The sequence below is a fragment of the Chaetodon auriga genome, chromosome 3, assembly GCF_051107435.1.
Source record: "Chaetodon auriga isolate fChaAug3 chromosome 3, fChaAug3.hap1, whole genome shotgun sequence".
Lineage (NCBI taxonomy): Eukaryota > Metazoa > Chordata > Actinopteri > Chaetodontiformes > Chaetodontidae > Chaetodon > Chaetodon auriga.
In genome coordinates, this window is record NC_135076.1 from 15431634 (window position 1) to 15450933 (window position 19300).

Below are 19300 nucleotides of genomic sequence, written 5' to 3' on the forward strand. Positions count from 1 at the left end.
CAGTGATGAATACACTGCATTTCCTCGATTGGCCATCAGGGCTGTCTGACATGTGAGGATGTAGCATCATAAAAGTTTTTGGAATGTTTTTCTTTTTTAACATAACAATATGTTTAAATGTAAAGACATTAGGCTTAAGGAAACACTATAGTGCTACCAACAACACCTGTATTACAATATCAGAGGACACTACATGCTTTGGCCTTGTCCTCAGCTGTCATTCCAGCATTCCCATGCCTGGTGGACGGCCCCAGTATGGAATCCCTATTCTGATGACAGACGAAAGGCCAAGTCAAGTCTCCCACAGCTCCTGAAGGACAAAAGCCAGTCATAATAAGTCAAGGCTGATCCCTGGACGCTGGGCCCCTCCAACAAGGAAGACAAAGCGTTGAGTTCCCCTCACAAAGGCAAGTTATTATAGCAGAGAGCCTCACATTGCTACATTGTCAATCAAACTGGGGCCTGATAGAGGAGCGGGGCTGGCCTGTTTTTCTTCACTTAATTTGAGGAAATCAAAAGTATTTTCTCTTTCACTCTCCCCTACCTACTGCTCAAGCACTCTCTATCCCATTCCCTTTTTTACTTTCTCATTACTTCCACTTGCTCCCTCCTCTCCAATTACAGACTAGTCTTTCATCTCCATGGCCAAGGAATGGAGTGATAGGATCAGGAGGAAGAGTGAAGAAAGAGGCTTTGTTGCCCTTTACCTCCCCCCTTAGATACCCCATCCTGGCCTTCTAATAACCCCTGGGCCACTCAGGTCACTCCAAAATTGCGATTTACACAGTTTCAGCTCTGTCATGCAACATCAAGATATTATGAAACAAGCTATACAGTACTGTCAATTACAAGTTTCAATATGATGCCATTCTAACTCCATAACAGTAACCCTGCATTTGCTTCAAAACAAGTAAAAATTGCCATTAATGTTTTAAAAATTCCATCTCAAATCCCCATGCTTTTCTATTCTGCACTGCAAATATGAAATAATCATTTTGCGCAGTTCCAATATTCCCCTAAAAACAGCACAGTAATACAAAACATGAAAAGGACAACATCTACCAGTTGTCTGTTTGCCTTGAGAATCCATAGCATTGTTGCACCAAGGAATTAGGGTCGTGCATTAGAGAAACACAATGCATGGGTTTAAAGTCTCATCGATTGTGGTTTTCTCGCCCACTGGATTTTCTGGCATATTTGAAAGACCAAGTCCTTGGTTGGTATCTTAATGTTGTCATTGGGTTTATGGAGGCTTACTTTCTGTTAGCTCTGGTGCCCCGCAACTCCCAGCTAATCTGTTGCTGTGGCTTTCTTGGCGAAGCTTTCAGATGACATTGAAGTAAATGGAGCCAGACAACAAACACCAACAAAGGAGTAACGCTATCCATAGCTAATGTCTGAGTGTGCCTCCTCCTGAGTGATCTGTTACTTTTAACACATTGAAGCCTCCATAAATTTCATATTTATTTGAGGGCCTTAGGTCCTTTCAGTTTTGACCTACTGAGAGATTTAGGCGATTGAACACACCGAGGTCATACTGCCTCTCTTTTGCAAATGATGCTTACCTTTTGGAATTGAATGCTAACGTCATTTTCTGCCATTGTTTTGCCATTGGTCCTTGGGCAGATGTCTCGGCACCAGCAAGGAAACTTGAGTTCACCGTGGGCTCCCCAGAGCCAGGGCCTTTCCCAGGAGCACAGCCCCCCAAAGGGGTGGGGTAATTAGGCCAGGTGAATAGACCAGCAGCCTGCTTACAGTGGGGCCTTGTTCCCTGCTTTAACATGGCCCATTGTCTCAGGTCTGGGTTAGAGGGGGAAGGTTTCATTCAGGAAATGGATCAGGGGATGGGACTTTAATTAGAGTCACCATAATTGAGTATAATGCAACAGTAATTGAAGATTCGCTAAAAGGATGGATTGAAGCAGGGTCTGGCACAATGGAGTGTCCTGGCGAGGGACAGTTTGGAAGGGAAAGCAAGTCTAAATCACCTGGGGAATGCTGTCATTCCACTGCAGAATAAGTAACATCTGGAATGTGATAGGATCAATCTGAAGGCCTCAAGAGAGAAGAAAAAAAATAGATAATGTTCCTGTTTATATGTAAATAGTATCGTTCAACATAATGACTTGGAAGAGCGATTGTACTATCGGCATGCTGAAAAACATGGCCGGAGATGGCCAAATGTGCCAACAATGTAGGAAAACATGGATGAGTTCTATATTGCTGGCCATGCCCATCTTTGTCTCCCTCCCTACTGTCTTCCCCCGGCCTGTAGCTGTGCTCTCTTCCAGCCTGTTTTTCTCTGGTGCATGGAGCTGCTACAGGCAAGATAAGGCTGGTCTCCCCGAGTTAGGGCTTAGCATAATCCCTCTTCCTTCCTCAGAAAAAAAAAAAAAAAAAAAAAAAACAGTGCTGAGGCTCATCAACACACGGCTGAGGAAGAGAGGAGGAGGTGATGGAGAAAGAGAGAGAGACGGCAGGAATAGGGGAGGCGGTAAGGGTAACGAGGGTGAGAGAAAGCAGGGGTAGGGGAACAGGGAATATAGTAAGACTGCTGCCACACATTTAGCAAAATTTCACCAGGCGTGAAAGAAGTACAAAGGAATGTGAGTGTGCAGTGGCAATGGAGAAAAGGGGAGGAACAGTTATGTGCTCCCAATGATCAGAGTGCGAGCTAATCCTTTGACAAGGGGGTCTGGGGAAACCCAATCCCGATGCCCAAAGGCCTGACATGCCTAAAGCTGGCACCCCAACTCCAGTGGCAGGATTCAGACAATGTGTCTGTGAGCTGGTGCCATTTACTGCCGAGGAATAAGCTGGCATGGGCACAGTAGTTCAAAGATGGGGTACAGACAGAGCCGCTCTCCACCTCTACAAGCACAAAAGAAATAGTCTATTGTGAAAACGGATAAAACAGCTTAGAAAATGTAGTGCATGCATGGATGGGTGTGTTGGAGGGTAGATAGATGGATGGATACATGCTCAGGGGTAGATGAATGGATTAGAGGCAACTGAGTTGGCAGGATGAATTAGGTAAAGGTGGTTCAGTGTAAGCAACACTACTGTTGTCCTATTTTTGTCAATTGTGAGCTGCAGACATACAATAGCAGAACAACAGAAAAACAGCTCTCTTGCCATCTCGATTGCCAAATAGCAAAGAGTTGAGACCCAAATACAAATTAAACTAGCAATCAAAACAGCAATAGTGCTGTTCCTATCAAGGTAATACATCAGTATTGCCTTGACAGTAGATTGCAGTCCTGAAAAGACTGTCTTTTTCTCGCAGGGTTTCTTTATTGTCTCACTTTCCCAACCCACAATCTCATTTAGTCTCAAACAAAGCAACACATACTCCAAATGATTCATCTCAGGAATAAAGGAAAGTACAATGAGATCTGGCAGGAGCGACAAGGTGTGACAAGTTCCCAAGACGTTCCAAAGTCTAGCTGAATTCCAGGAGGCAAAGCATCATTACATATGGGAAAACAGAGCTGCAATGGGTTTGACACTTCAATAATAGTCCATGATTGAAACAATAGCAAGGAAACCATTTTCTGGTAATACAACACCAAGTGAAAACACAACTGCATCAAGTGCCCTTTTCATTTTGGTGTATAAGAGCTTAGTGCTCAAGGAGAGACTAGAAAACATGCATGTTAGCAGAATGCCGTCACTGTCTTATTGACCTGATAATGTTTTGGTGACTGACAGCTATTTGGGAGCTTTGACATTTTTAGCATCCCAGCCGCACTTGCCTCAACATTCAAAGGGTTCTTTGTTGTGCGGCTAACTTAAGACAAACATGAGGTTCTGGGCAGAGAGCAAGCAAGAAAAAAATGTAAAAAAAAAAAAATTAAAAAAGTTAGCTTAAGCCCAGAGAATAGCTAGATCCTATCATTTTATGTTTTGGCACTTCAAAAGGGATTTTTTTTTTTTGATGGCACAGATCCCATTACGTCGAAAAGCAAAACATTTGTGGGCTACCATGTTTACAAAAAATGGCTGGGATCATTTTAGAGGAGCTGAAAAGACTGACTTTGCAGTGTATCATAGTGTTAATCATTTTGTGGAATGGAACCCTAAATTAGATTCAGATGAGATGAATGTTTTAATCAATTGGCAATCTGGGGCTGACATGAGATTGATTGAGAATGTTTCATTATCAACATATAATTTCCACTGTCTGGAGCCTTATGCTGATTTTCATTTGTGGCAAACCGTGCCACACGCCATTGAAGTTGTTGACAATTAACAAGACCGACGATACAGCTATTCATCATGTCACACTGGTTTGTTTTATTTTTCGGCTGAAGTGTGCAGCATGGGTATGAGAATGTGTGTGTGACCGTCTTTGGTTCTATCAGAGCATACACTCGTGTCAGCCTGAATGTGTGTGTGTTGTCTGTGATGAGAGGAAAGCATGCAGATGAAAGGATTACGGAAGATTTTTGTCTGGAGAGGAAATTCAGTGCTGGGGGGGGGGCGAACATGGAAAGTGAATAAGATGGCAGGACTAATGATAAATGCCTGTTTTCTGATGGTTTATGTGTGGCTTCATAGATTGGTTTTAATGAATTCATAAACCTGGTGTGCACTCAGTGGTGCATCTTCCCCGTCTCCTCATTGCTCAGTGTTTTAAAAAGCACTGGCACGACTGTTTGCTGTTTGTCAGATGTGCCCTGTTTACAGACAGCATGAAGAACAAGCAACATTAAAGCCAAGTGAAATTTCACAATGATAAAAAGATAAAAGGCATATTAAATTAGTAACAGAAAGGTTGGAAGTGAGCTGCCTCCCTTAATCTGTTCTGGAGTTGAACTCTGTGTTGTTTATATTAATGTCAATCATTGATAAATAGTGACGTAACTGCATTACATGATTGGATGCGTGGTTCTTGTGGTGTTTGATATTGATTAAGGATATTTTATTAGCATAAAACAATGTTCAGACTCCACCACTGTACTCAGTGTGACACACATGGCATTTAAACAAAGATATTTTTACCCAAAAATGACACCGAATGAAAAACTACCATTAAACATCAACAATAAGTGTCAGTATTTAGTGCAAAGGATTAATGCAAAAATAGCCTCAAGGAAGCAAACGAGCTGTTTTTGAGAATTGTTATTTTCCACCAATGTTCAGCACTCAAACATGAGAAAAATGTCTTCAAACTGGCTGAGATGCCAGTCTCTTCACCCACAGCAGCTTCAGAAGACCAGAATGCAATGCAGCGGCAAGACATGATGTATTTGGAGTAAGGGGTGAGAATGACCAGAAAACCTGTGCTCTCACTCTCCATGTGCACAGATAAGAGATTTGAGCAAGAGCTTGCATATTGTTTCAGAAGACATTTGGGCAAATGTTGGGAATCACAACATGCCATGTAGATACTTTCATCTTTTCCTGCTGAGATGTTGCCTGCTGAGACTCCTGCCATCACAATAACACAGAGGGGGTTGAATGAAGTTTTGTTTGTGGTGCGCAAAGCATTGAAAAATTATACTTGATCAACTCATAGCAATGTTGTGGTTACTCAGGATAATCCACAAACCACACTGTCAACAGTTTGCAGCAGGAACTTTCTCCAAATTATTAACTGTACTACAGAATATCCACACAACTGTCTCGTCGTTACAGTTATATATACACACATTAACGGTTAATGAAAAGAATATATATTTGCACAGCCAACTAGTAGTTGCTGCGTGCTCTGCATGCACTTCAAAATGCACCATTGTTTAACTCTACATCACATATGAGTGTAGTCAAGCACAGCAGGTCATGCTTTGCTTTCATACAGGATTTAGTGAAAAGTTGCTCCTTAGAGCATCCTGAAAGATCAATGAAATCATCCTGAACCTAGCTGCTTATCTGTTCCCCTATATGGATTGAAAGTTGGTTCCTAAACTTTTTCAGCTCAAGACCCAAAATTAAATGAAATCTATATGTGCACAAAACACATCAAGCACTGCTTTGACATATATAAACTATAGATAATGAACACAGCAAACCATGAATTCAGTTGTATTTATTTGTTATAAAAGTACATGACAGCAATAATCAAATTTGCTGAGTGTAATGTTAAGTTTCTCAGCACCTCACAACGATCTTGCACCATGAACTTGCACTGAAAAATTACGACATAAAAGCAGCAAGTCGATGCTGGAGTGGGTGTGCGATCAAGTATGTATGTAATAATGTTCTTACCATTTTGCACGTACTGTGCTGTCAAAACACTTTCTCTTGAAAGTCTCTTGTTTGCACAGGAATTCTTTTGACTTGCCCTGACGCTGAGAATGCCTCGTTTGGAGATGTCTGTCCGTCTTTATTCTGTTTTAAGTTGTTATTACTGTGCACCTGCCCACATGAAACACATTGAGGCCGCTCCTCTGCATTTCGAATGGTTTTAAAGAAGCCAGTGCTTCAAAACTCTTCCCTGTGTTTTCATTTCAACGTCACGCACATGATCGAGAAGTCACGCTCCGCGTTACCTCAGCCAGAGCCATGTTGATGTTCCTCTTTTAATGAGTAAAGTTTAGTCACATTTCATAGCATTGTTATGTATTTTACTCATGGTGACCCAATAAAAACAGGTCCGGGACCCAGTTTGGGTCGGGGCCTTAAGTTTGGGAAACATCTTCGATGTTCCTCTGCAAAAACCAGGTTTTTTACAACGTAGTTTTCTTCCATTCAGTTTATTTGTTAAATCCAAGCCCATACACACCCAGTCAAGTAATGAGGAATAAAAACCTAAGACATGGCAGCATCATCTCAGATTTTATACTACTGCTTGAATAGGACTAAAGATTAGAGAAGGGCCAAGCCGGATTTGTTGTCTTGCCAATTGACAGACTTGGCTCCAGCAGAACCTGATCTGAATGCAAAGCTCCCCTGGAGAGCCATTGTGTCTGCCTTGCATTAAGACAAGTATCTGTGGAACCTCCCAGTCCAGGATTACTGATCTCCAGGATCAGTGTTCAGGTGACCAATCAACTTGTGATCCATCAATAGATTTCTCATCCACAAAATCAGCTCTGCACCAAAATCCTATGGTACATATATTCTTTACAAAAATGTAGTAAATATTTAATAAAGGTCACTTAATGCTAAAGCCACACTATGGTCACTATGACATATTAAACTAATTGTGTTAAAATACATAATGAATTATGTTAATTATGTGAGATCATTCATTGATTAGTCCAAGATTCTTTATTATCATACTTGCTTTTTACAATTTGATGATATTTATATGAACGCAACAATAGCTGTACCTTTTGTTTCAGTGAAGAACATAAACCTATGATGTAAAGCATTTATTCTATAACTGTGTTATCACACTGTCACAAAGAAATTAACAATTTTGTGAAATTTATGGTTTTGTAAAAAGTTTATGTTTTCATTTGACACAACTTTTTAGAACAAAATGTCCTTTTGATGTGAAAAAGGAGCAGTTTTGTGACTGCTTTTTTACAGTTTTTTTTCCAGTAAAAACAATTCATTTTAAACATAAAAGTTTTAATGTGACATATAACCTGAGCAGCACCACCGCATGGCCTCCTCCCCTCACCATGCTGAACTCTTAACAGGTCAACTGAGACTACTCAGCCATCCAGTTCCCTGCCTGGATCCCTGCGTAAAAAAAAAACCCTTACGCTTTGTTGAAAACTGTCATTCTCCTTTTTAAGCAAACACTGACTCACCACCAAATGCTGGGCCCAGTGCCAACTTAAACATATATTAAGACGTGGCGTACAGCAGCATGATGCAGAGCACTCTTGACAGCTCTGCCAGGTGTGGGAATAAAAAATTTAAAAAAAAGAAAAAAAGGCATAATTGCTGATGCACTCTGTAATTAACATGTCAAAATGGTGTTGAGAGAACATTTGCCTTGCAAGTACAAAGGTTGGGAAGAATAATGAACTCTGGTGACAACAGGTCATATATCTTCAAAAAGCTTGAGATTTTTTGTAGATCATTAAATCATTTTAAGAGAGGAGTGTAAAGCTGCACCTTAACATTTTAAATCTTTGTGATATAACAAGTAGATCTTTGCTTTGTGTGCTGATGTGCTTCTTTCTGGCTGTTGTGTGTGATCTGAATTCTGAAGAGAGATCAATACTTGCATTCCACTGTGGATATTTTGACATGCTGATATCGATGCATCAATGATAGAAAGTTGTGAAAATCAAACTCGGTGTCCAAGTTGATTTACTGCTTTAAATATGAGTGAAATAAACAAATTGTGGAAGGCTTGGGATTGCACATGTTGTATGTTGTTGTCAGTCAAATTCTGCCTGCGGTCTTCACTTGGGACTGCTTATAATGTAGGAAATCCAGAAAATTCAATCTCCTTTTATATTCTTATGTGTCACTCTGGATAAGCTTGACGCCTAAAATAAAAATGTAAAGTGCAACTACTAATTACTCAGGCAGTTGTCATGTGCGGTGCTCTTTAAATCACATAGGATTGACACTGACAGCTCCCTGAATGCAGGCTTGAGACATCCAAGGAATTCAGAGGGTTTTAATCCTTGCTTTAGGTTACGATCAACCAGACAGGTGTGGGGCCATTGAAAGCGGCGTGTCTCGTCGGGAACGGATCCCAGCCTGATCACATGTTGGCAGCATGTGCGAACCTACCTGGGGTGGAGGCAACGCCCAGGAGCAGAGGCTTAAGCCATGTGGGCAGGGGCTGTTTGCTGACTGTACACGCTTGAATTGTACGACACAACAGGGGGCTAATTGGTGTAGGATCTCATTCAGCCTCATTCTTTGGCAGGGAATTCGGCATGTTAGGGTTCTAAATAAGGATCAAGATTTGTCTCATTTTTTACATGAATAAGAAGCGGAAAAACAAATCATTTAACAGCCATTTGTTGGGAGTTTGGGGTCTCTGTGTTTGTTGTGTCAGTTTCTGTAGAAACAACAAACTCTTTGTTCATTCATGGTGGATGTTGCTGTTCATAACTACGAAGTACTGGCTCTGTATGATATAAGCAAGCCGCTGCAAGAAAAAAGATCAGTGGTTGTATGCTGGAGGATTTATTCTGGGAAAGTCCTACCTGATTCAGAGTGTTTATAGAACAGCAAGCCTTTATGTAGACAGTACAGGTTGCATCACTAGTGTTTTATGCAATTTGGCCATACAGGAGAAAAAAAAATAACATTTTGGATCGTTTCTGTAATCAAATATTACATCTATCCAAGTACAAGCTCTCTTAATCTTCTCCCTCTTTCTACATCCCACACACAGACACACGCACACACACAGACACACGCACACACACAGACACACTCACACAATAACATAGAAAACGGCTGCTCGGAGACTCACTGGGACCCGTAGGGTTCCTTCTGTCTGTCTCTCTCACCTGTCTCTGTGATAAATTAGACACATCTGGCATTTCCCTCAGGGGCCACTGGCCACTGTGTGTGCTTGCCAGCTTCTGCCTGCTTTTACTCAATCTTTCATCAGAGCTGCATTTTTTTCAGTAAAGAAAGAAAACATGGATTCTCTGTGGTGTACCTCATAGATCTTATGAAATTTTGTCAGCCTATCCAGCCTGTATTCATCTGATCTTACAGAGAGGAGATGCTCTGTGGTTGTTCTCTGCCCAACCACCTCTTGCCCTGTAGAAAACAAATGAAAAGCCAACTCGCTGTGACAGTAGCTCTTCCCTGCTTGGCCCTCAGGGGCCAAAATGGGAGAATATGGGAATATTAGTGTTGTTATCATGAGAAGCAGCGCCTTGGAGCTGAACCCAGACCTGTGTCGAGGGTTAAGTGCTTTGAGCTGAGACTACAGGAAGCCGGATGAGACAGCAGCCATCGACAGGCTGTGTGTTGGCTGTGACAAATGATGAGGCCCGCTCTGCTCAGTTCCTGTCAGTCATGCATATCAAACTGACCGGGAACAACTTTTAGTGTTTAAGAGTAAGAGCCGATCCCTCAGCCTTGGCTCCTGGCTTGAAAATCACCACCTCCCTCTCCTTGCCCCGTTCCTTGTTCTGCTTTTTCAGACATATTTTATCATGCCCTAACTACATTGTAAATTATGCATTTGGTTTGTCGCTCATTATTTTTAAGCAGCATCGAAACAAGGGACTGTTCTCAGGCTATAACTCCTGATGTCTTTCTTTCTCTTTTTTTCTGCCTTTTCTTTCCTTCCTTCTGTTTTTCCTACTTAAAATGTACTTATCAGCATCATTACAGAGTCTAAATCCACTATCACAGGGCTGAAGTGATGAAAACAACTATGTCTTGTGTTAGAGGGCAGAATGACAGGATTTACACAGAAATTCTCTGATCACTGGGAATTAAGATCAAAAATATGCTTATTGGGAAGCTTACAGCACGAGTATGTTATTGGGTTGGGTTTGGGGGGGCCGAACTCAGATTATTCACACACATATGTAGGCTTAGCATGCATAGGAAGGAGAATTAATATCATGCTATAACTACATACCTTGCACCAATACAATAATCAGTGTATTCAGTAGTTATTCAAAGCAAGTCTCCCTGTCTTTGCTGCGTTTCTGTTTGTGCTTAGATGTGTTAAATTCATCTGTGTGTGTGTGTGTGTGTGTGTGTGTGTGTATGTATAAGTAGAAACAAATATGTGAACTCATCCCTTTAATTCCACTTCCCACAATCCTCATTTACATGTTACGATGCCAAAATATAAAGAAGGTAAAACTGCAAAATGCTCGCTTTCTTGCAAATTCAAGCTGTTTTGAAAGCAACTGAACAAGCAGCAGGCAGGACACTGCTGCAGAGGAAATATTAGCCATGTTCGGTCAAGTGAACACTGGGAAATAAAGTGTTTATTTGGTCTCAGTAAAGGAACAGTGCCATCACATTGACAGACTCATCCATATTCATGAGGTTTCTTCAGAGGCAAAAAAAAGAGACACAAATCTGAATATAGAAATGAAAATTACAAATGCATGAGATTTCTTAATACTACCACCTACCACCCCAACCCTCCTTCTCTCCTTCACTCTCTCCTCCTGCCTAATCCCCATCTTCTCAATGCTCGGTTTGCTCTTTCCCTCGTGTTTTCTTTTTGTGTCAATCTCGCTCATTTTGTCAGACCCCTCCCTCTCTTTCTTGGTCTAATTGCCCATCTCATTCTGCAGTGCAGTCAGTGCTCTGTTGTCGTCTGGCTGACGTTTGGTTGTTTCAGCTACTTATGTGAAGAACATCCATCACTCCTGAAACTTACTGTCACTCTGTTTGGGCATGTTTAACTTAAAACTACGGCAAAGCAACCTTAGATATTCCTTTTTGTTGGGGGGGGGGGGGTCTCAGGATGGTTTGCTGTCGTTACATATGCTTTGCTGTGACAAGTGTCGTTATGGTTATTTGTGTAAGTTAATTGCTTTTGGTCGTTCACCAAACTGTATAGCGAGTATTGCCTGCTGTGACTGTCACATCCTAACAAGAAAACAGACGTTGCATTAAAAGGATTGGGTGCATCTGATGCATTTGACTCCATCTGCCGCATTATTGGCTACAGCTATTGATTTTCCTTTCATGATATGGAGATTCATTCACACAGAAGTGGCCATCTTATCCCTGATAACTTTTTAACCTTGAGAAATATGCATGCCCAGGCAGTCCAGAAAGCGTGTTGTGTCCAGGACTAAATTGATGAACTGGCATGCATTAGCATAGTTCGAGTGTTCCCCTAGGGAGCGCCAGTAGCTTGAAGCAGTTCTCGCTGCTCGCCGGTGTTTGCGAGTGTGCACGTGTCCGTGTGCGTGCGAGTGTGTGGGAGAGACACCTACTCTGTATGTGTGTGCCCGCGGCCCCTCTTGTGCAGGTGGGTGGATGCATGCAAGCCTGTCAAGAGCACTTGGAGAGGAGCTGCCAAGGTGAGAGAGAGACTGACCCTGGCCACCTGTCCCTGACACCCACCTCACAGCTCTCTCTCCCTCCCCACCCTCCGCCGCACCGCCCTCCCTTTACACACAGCCATTGCTCTTTATACAGGTGATTGATTGAGCCAGATAGCCCAGGCATTTAAGGCTGAAGGGGGGGGCACAAGGAGGGGTGTCGGATGAATGACCGAGTGGCCTCTGTCCTGGCTTAGTCAGGTCTGACTGAGAGACAAGCAGACAACACCTGCATCCGGCTGTGGCGTCACCTGGATGACATGCTTTGGTGAGGAATGCCACGGCCGCTCAACACAGCTCATCCCTGAGAGACTTTCTTTACCGTTCTTGCTTAATAACGCGCCTTTAGTAGCAGTGATTCAGGTGATTTTATATGAGGGTGCAGATAAAAATCTCATGCCAGGACATGTTTTTAAGACACATTCGGATGATTTGTTTTTGCAACACGAGCCTTCTTTTTCTTTCTTTTTTTTTTTTTTTCTTGTCTAGATTAAGAGGTTTGTCTGTCAACTTCTAGTCACGGTGATTTCCGTTGTTGTTTTTTTTTTTTCTTTTCCACCTAGTTTCCGAGCTTAAAGGGCCTTGTTGACATGAAATGGGGTGAATCCTTGCCGGATGAAAGGGAATACCTTGTCTGGTTGCGGAACAACATAGGGTTGGTGCCGCTTTCAAAACTCTGCAGACTTGGCATGGAAATGGCCACCCCCACACTCAGCCCTCTGTGTTTATGCTTCTCCGACACTTGTGAAAATAAACACTCTCCCTGGCAGCTGAAGCATCGTCAGCTCACTGCCACATAACGATTAAACACATTTTTTGGAATCATTATAAAGGATATAAATCACAAAAGAAAACAGAGTTTAAAAGGGGTTTGTCTTTACAAGTATAAAACAAAACTGGAGCCACTTCCTGGGCTGCCACATGCATTAGCATGATATCTTCTGAAAGAAGTCCCGTTCCATTGTGTCATGACTGGCTTCTATTGTTACTGTTGTAATGTGTGTGTAGTTTCACTGGAATTAAAATTTTCATGCACTGCGTCGAATAGTCGAACTTGTGCAGAAGGAGAAAGAAAAGGCATTCACTGCAAGCTGCACATTAGCCGCACAGACATATGATTCATGCTAGTTGTAAACTCATTTTTCAAAGGTGGAAAGCATTGCCTTCTGCCCTCCGACCATTCAGTCTTCATTTAATCAGGTAATCCAATAAAGTGCCATGATGGGCTCAAAGAAATTGACGTCTTTCCTCCATGGTAAATAAATTTAACTTAGCAAGCTACATCGTAGCAGTGTGCAAATGTAAATAGATAACTCCAAGATTGATGGATTCAATTTTGGCTTTTGAGAAGATAGCTCAGAGACAGCAAATTATTCGAGGGAATGTAAATGTCAGATGCAAATCGTCATGTTTGTTGGCATTCTGAGCTTTTTTACTGTGCAGGATAAATGAACTACTGTTCTCATACGGGGCAGGACCTTACATTCATACGAGATGTTATTCAGAACTAACAACCTGATTGAGTCTTTTAGATTCTTACAGCTAACACTACATGTTAGTAACCTTTTCAGTAACATTTGTGAAATTATCTCTTCAGTGCTCAAATGCTATTGACATTGTCTGATAATGTAGGCGAGCTGTCAATACTGAGTTAAGCAATCAGACCCTTAGGTCATCATTCTGCAGGGCACTAAGACATAAGTTATATATGAAATATATTCAGGTCTTTGAAAGTCAACGTAGACACCGTCTGTCTGTCATTTAAATCCACATTTCAGCCATTAAGCTGATCGAAATCACTTACAGCGAGTGTTGAGTTGCAGGAGTGCAAAGATAAAAACACTGCCTAGACTAAACAGGACAAAAATGATTTTGAGATCTCTGTGGCTCAAAGAAAGAGCACATATTTAATTTAGCAGCCTTACAGAACAGTTGCAGGGGAAGAGGAGGGTTTCGCCCACATACATTTTCATTTTTTAGAGGATTTTGCAGGATAACCCATCACCGATCCACCAGTTTACAGGAACATTTATGTGCTTTGCTCAAGGGTGCCCCAACTGCAGCTGCTGGAGAAAGAGAAAAGCTTGTCATGCATTGTTACCCTGCCCAGAATTTCCTCATATGATCCCGATTCAGCCCAGCCAAGACTTTCCAATCACTTCCTCAGATATGTTGAATGTCTGCTAAGTTAGAAGAGAAGGATTTTTCCAAGTGAACTGACAGAGAAGAACAGTTGGTTGTTCCTAAAAATATGTTATGGGTGTCAAAGATAACAGAACGTCGTGTTTACCAGCCAAATCCCAAAGTACTGCCATTGCCCATGACCTGAAAACTTTCACTGTTTATTTTGCATTGCATTGCACAGCAACATTTGTGCACCTTCAGCCAAAGCAGGTCAGCAAACAGTAAACAAGGAGTGCTGGAACTACGTCCAATGTAAAATCAAATCTGTATGAGAAAGACAGTGCCAGGGACAAGGCCTGAATGTCACAGCTCTATTCATTTAAGGAAATTAATTCTGTAATTTGAGATCACCTCCACGCTAAAACACAAGTTCAATTCTATTAACTCTCATGCTAACTGAGCAGACAAGCCACAATAGTCTGTTCTTCAGCTTCGGTTCCAATGGTGACATTAACATTATTAGTTTAAGGGACTTCATTAAGTAATCAAATGAACAATTTGATAGAACAAAGGTCTAATTTACTGTATGCACAATAATTATCGAAAATGTTGTCCTTGATTACTGCTGAGCTTTGCCATTTTTATTCTAGGGTGACTGCTCTTCAGCGCCTCATTCTTTGTCAACATCTTTTCCAGCACTGCACTCTGCCTTGAGTTTCTTGCCTTGAACACTCAACTCATAAATGCCCTGAGCTTAACTATAGATCCACCGTACCTCAAACCTGTGAAACTTCACACAGTCTAAGTTCACTGTGCTGCACTCAACTTTTACATTAAAGCACAATGTGCTAGCCCATTTCATCATTTATTCATTTGGGCTAACAGCATCGTCAAAGGGGACTCCATGATCCTCTTGTCTGAAGAGATGCACTCTGCACTCCACCCACAAAAGCCTCTCCTTGCTCTTGCAAATTGCATCTTCATGAGGGAAGGAGGACAGGCCATTTTGTCACAAACACGGTTGTTGGCTCTTCAGGGACTGCCTTGGACCTGTAATTGACTCTGAGACACTGTCCATGTCACGTCCTCTTTTCCCCAGCCGGGGGGGGGGTGCGGAATGTAAGTAGTGCAGAGCTGAGTTGTGGAAGGCCAGGGTTGGATTAAGAGGCTGGTGCAGTGAACACCATTAGGGCTGCTAAGACCCAATGGCTCTCTGGTGGGAGAGCAGCGCTAAATGGACTAGCACAGTGGCATTTTAGTGTTGTGCTCCTCGGGGACTGTCACACTCAGCCTTTTAAACCAGTCACAGCCCTCAAAGTCCTTAAGATGGAGGGCCTGTGACATATTTGAAATTGCCACATATATATTTTGTGGGAGCGATACAATATTATTGACTGGAGTGATAGTTTCAGGACAGAGGTGTATTTTCCCGTCCGCCGATACCATCAGTTAAAATAATGGGAAACATGTAAGTCCACATACAGTCACATACTTTGCAGATCCTAAAGGGACCTACATATGGCCAACCCAGCATTATAAGAAAGGACAGGAAAGACTCTTAAGCTTCAGTCAAATTGATTATATAAGTTGTCGAGAGGGCTGTCGCTGTCTCCTCCATTTTGAAAAAGAGTTAATAATTCTTCAAAGAATGCAATGGGTGAATTTATAAATCCTATGATATGTACCTAGGTTTAGACAGCTTACCACTTTTCATAGAGAGAGGTGCATCAAATGGTAGGATGTGCTTCTTAAGGGAAAGAAAGGTGCGAGACTGTCAGCCTTAAGATGCCTGTTGTCAAGGAGGATTGTGAATTCTCCGGGGACAGAAAGGGAAAAGCGTGCTATTAGAGCATCTCATCTTCATCGGCCAAAAAAAAAAAAAAAAAAAAATTAATCTACAGCATACTGGCAGAGTAATCGGATTTAGGGAAACTTTTGTGCTACTTATATAAGTCAGAAAGAGGGTAAGGAAAGGAGGTGATGGGAAAAGGGGGCAGCAAATGCAACACTGAAAGCATCTGAGCAGAGCGTGCAGTGCAAGAATTTCTGAAAACTTCTTTTTGGCACATTAGTTAAGAAAATCATGCGTGATGGTGTGGGCGTGCTTGTGTGTGCCCCTTCGTCTGTGTGTATGTGTCAGAGGAGGGAATGCGGCGTTCACCTGTGGTTGACCTCTCGCTGGCAGCTGGACAGGTGAGCTGTGTTGCTGCCTCATTATATTCAGGCAATGCGGAGCTTGGCCTGCAGAAACTGACACACAGCAACATGCATAGACACACATAAACCCAGACTGTATGTATTATTTTGTCCGTCTTGCTTACTCCCACTCACACACTTGTTCTCACTTGATGGAATTAACTAATTTTCCTCTCTCCCTGTCATGTTATTGACATCCATCATTACGTGTCTTATTGGCAGGTAAACCATCACATGCACATGTCTGCCTCCAAAGATGCTCTCAGTTTTAAGCACTATTTTGCATTCTCGGACAGCATTGTACACGTTTACAAAGGCCTCTGTTCGTGTTACTCACTTGAGTGAGTTTCCCTGACTTTGCTCATCCTTTTTGTATTTGTGTGCCCTGCGATGGTGCAAAAGGTGGACAGCGAATAAAGTTGTTGGCGCCATATGAGGTGTTGGTGCTCAGGGGAAAACTCAAGGTCAGTACAATCACTCATAATATATATTAGAATTATAACATACTGATAATTTAGTGACTCATACAGCAAGAAAAAATACATGACAGAAATATGAAGCAATCACATAATATTGTGGAATAATATGGACAACCACATTTAATGTTTAATAGTGTTATGCCACTAGATTTTGCCATTAGATAGACAAGTTTAACATGATTGTATTTTTTCTAATTTTTCTTATTATCTTTCCTTCTTTCTTTCTTTCTTTTTCCAGATCTGTCATCTACAGCTGTTTTTCAATTGTATGAAATCTCTCCCCTTCAGCTGATTAAAAGCCCACAGCCATCTGAAGCCAGCGGGTCAGCTACTGTATGTGTTACATCTGCAGCCTCTAATTTGAAAAATGCAGTATGAAAATGGAGCGCCATTATGCATAATGATCCACTGTGGTTATCTTGATTAAATCACTCTCAACCAACACCAGGCTGATGCGAAATAAGCTCAAAAACGTCTGTGTTTCTTTTCATATCACTCAGGTCAGCTGTAAATCACCACTCTGACAATTCCATGATTGGACATACACAGAAACATCTTAAAACAATTAAGATTTCTGTGTGCGACACCCCCTTCTTTCCAAATAATCTGACAAAAACAGTAGGGCATTTTTTTTATTTTTGATGGCCATGATGTGATAGAAGAAAATTACCACTGTAATAGTTCTGGCCAAATCATATAGTGGTGAATCAAGACACAACTTCTTTTCAGACACCAAAAAAAAAAAAAAAAAAAAAAAAAGCTCCCTATTCAACAAGATTAGCATGAGACATTGTCAGTTTACATAATCACATAAACAGCTGAAACCGCTTCACTAACCCAACAAAATAATGTGACACATCATTTCATTTTGACTTAATTTGTGCTACATTTATTCTACGACACAGTCAGTAATAGTGCACATGGTTATTGTGTGGAAAAATAAAACCATGCGACATTACATGTGAGGCGCACGGTAACAAAGACGTGGTGACCACATTTTATCTGCACCTGCAAAAGCACATTATATGACATTATATGGGTTTGGCTGGATGTTTGTGGTTGCATATACATGTTTTGCACAACCTGTTCCTGAATATCAGAAAATCTGGTCTGCAGCCATTTTTGACCTGGCTGTTTAAAAGTTTTGAGACAGGTCATGTGACCGGTTGAGTAGCGAATGATGAATTACCACATTATTGCCGTTTCAGAGAAACAGTTTGGTATATGCACTCGGGTAAGCCATCATTGCCCCACTGCCCATAAGTGAGCACTGTGATCATTGTGATTACACATTTAAATTACCCAGTCCACAAATAAGACGGCCTTGCAAGTGAGAGAAAATAATTTTTCTTGTCTCCTTAGCAGGGCTCTGAGCTTCGCTGGAGTAGACTAACAGCCTTGGTGTTGTTGATAGCACACCTCACATGTATCCTGATCAATATTCTTACCTGTCATTCAAAGCAAGAGTTTGAAGTGAGGGTCTGAATGTCAATGCGATCCCCCAATCAAAACCCTGTGTTCAATAAAATGCATGTTTTCCAGGTTCACAAAGTGAGTTTGAAAAGTGCCCCACAGCAGCAGAGGACATATTCTGCAACTACATTTTCATCACAATACACAATAGTTCAGCTGATATCTTGAGATCTCATCTTTAGCCTTTAAAGCAGGCCTCATGGGTGTCTGTACATTTCCAGCTCGATAAAAGGGCGTATGAATTTGCCTCTGAGAGATGAGAAATATGTATGTTGAATGTATGCATGCCTGGTTCTGCTTCAGTGAATGGAACTACACATACATACATACATACATACATCCCTATATACATATACGCATACCCCAGTGAAAACATTCCTCAGTACTTGTTGATATATCCACCTAGAAATGCCTTTAAATGAATGGTATTGATTTGTTCAGCTCGTTCAGTGGAGCAGAGCAGCATTGGAGGCATTTGAATGGAAGTCAGCTCCCTTTAACAGGCCCAGTCTGCCTGCCTCTCCACCCTGGACTCCCCGGCTGTTATTGGCATGCTACGCTTATTGATGTCTCAAATGCATGCTTTGATTTCTCCTCCGTCTGGAAACTCTGCACCGTTTAAAACTTTTAATCGGTTGCGTGCTTGTAGTCAGGGGTATCTGGAAGACCTCAAAGAGTGCAGTAAACTTTGTCTAACCCTTTCACAAAGCTAAAATTGAACAAGCACCTAAAGTGTAAGTTCATTAGTGAGGTTTCGCTGAAATTGAATTCCAGGGATTTTTTTAAAAAAAACTTTTATTAAAAAGGTTACCTCCACGGTTAAAAATAGATGCGAAGAATCTGTTTCTCGCCATTACACTGTGGACAAAAGCAGCAGCAACTTGCTTGAGAGGTCATAAAATGAAGAATGAGTCTTATGTGGACACAAATGGTAATAGGTGAAGGGAGTTTGGGAGCGTGGCTTAGGGGATGTAGGTTGTCTGTAAGAGGGCTTTTGAGTCAGGAACAAGAGCTCTCTAATCACCAGCAAATGAGCAAATGGACAAACATGTGGCCGTGGCGCTGGTTTGTTTGTAAATATTTAAGCTGGGGAGTTGTTAAAGGAGATTGAGGAGAGTGCTGGGG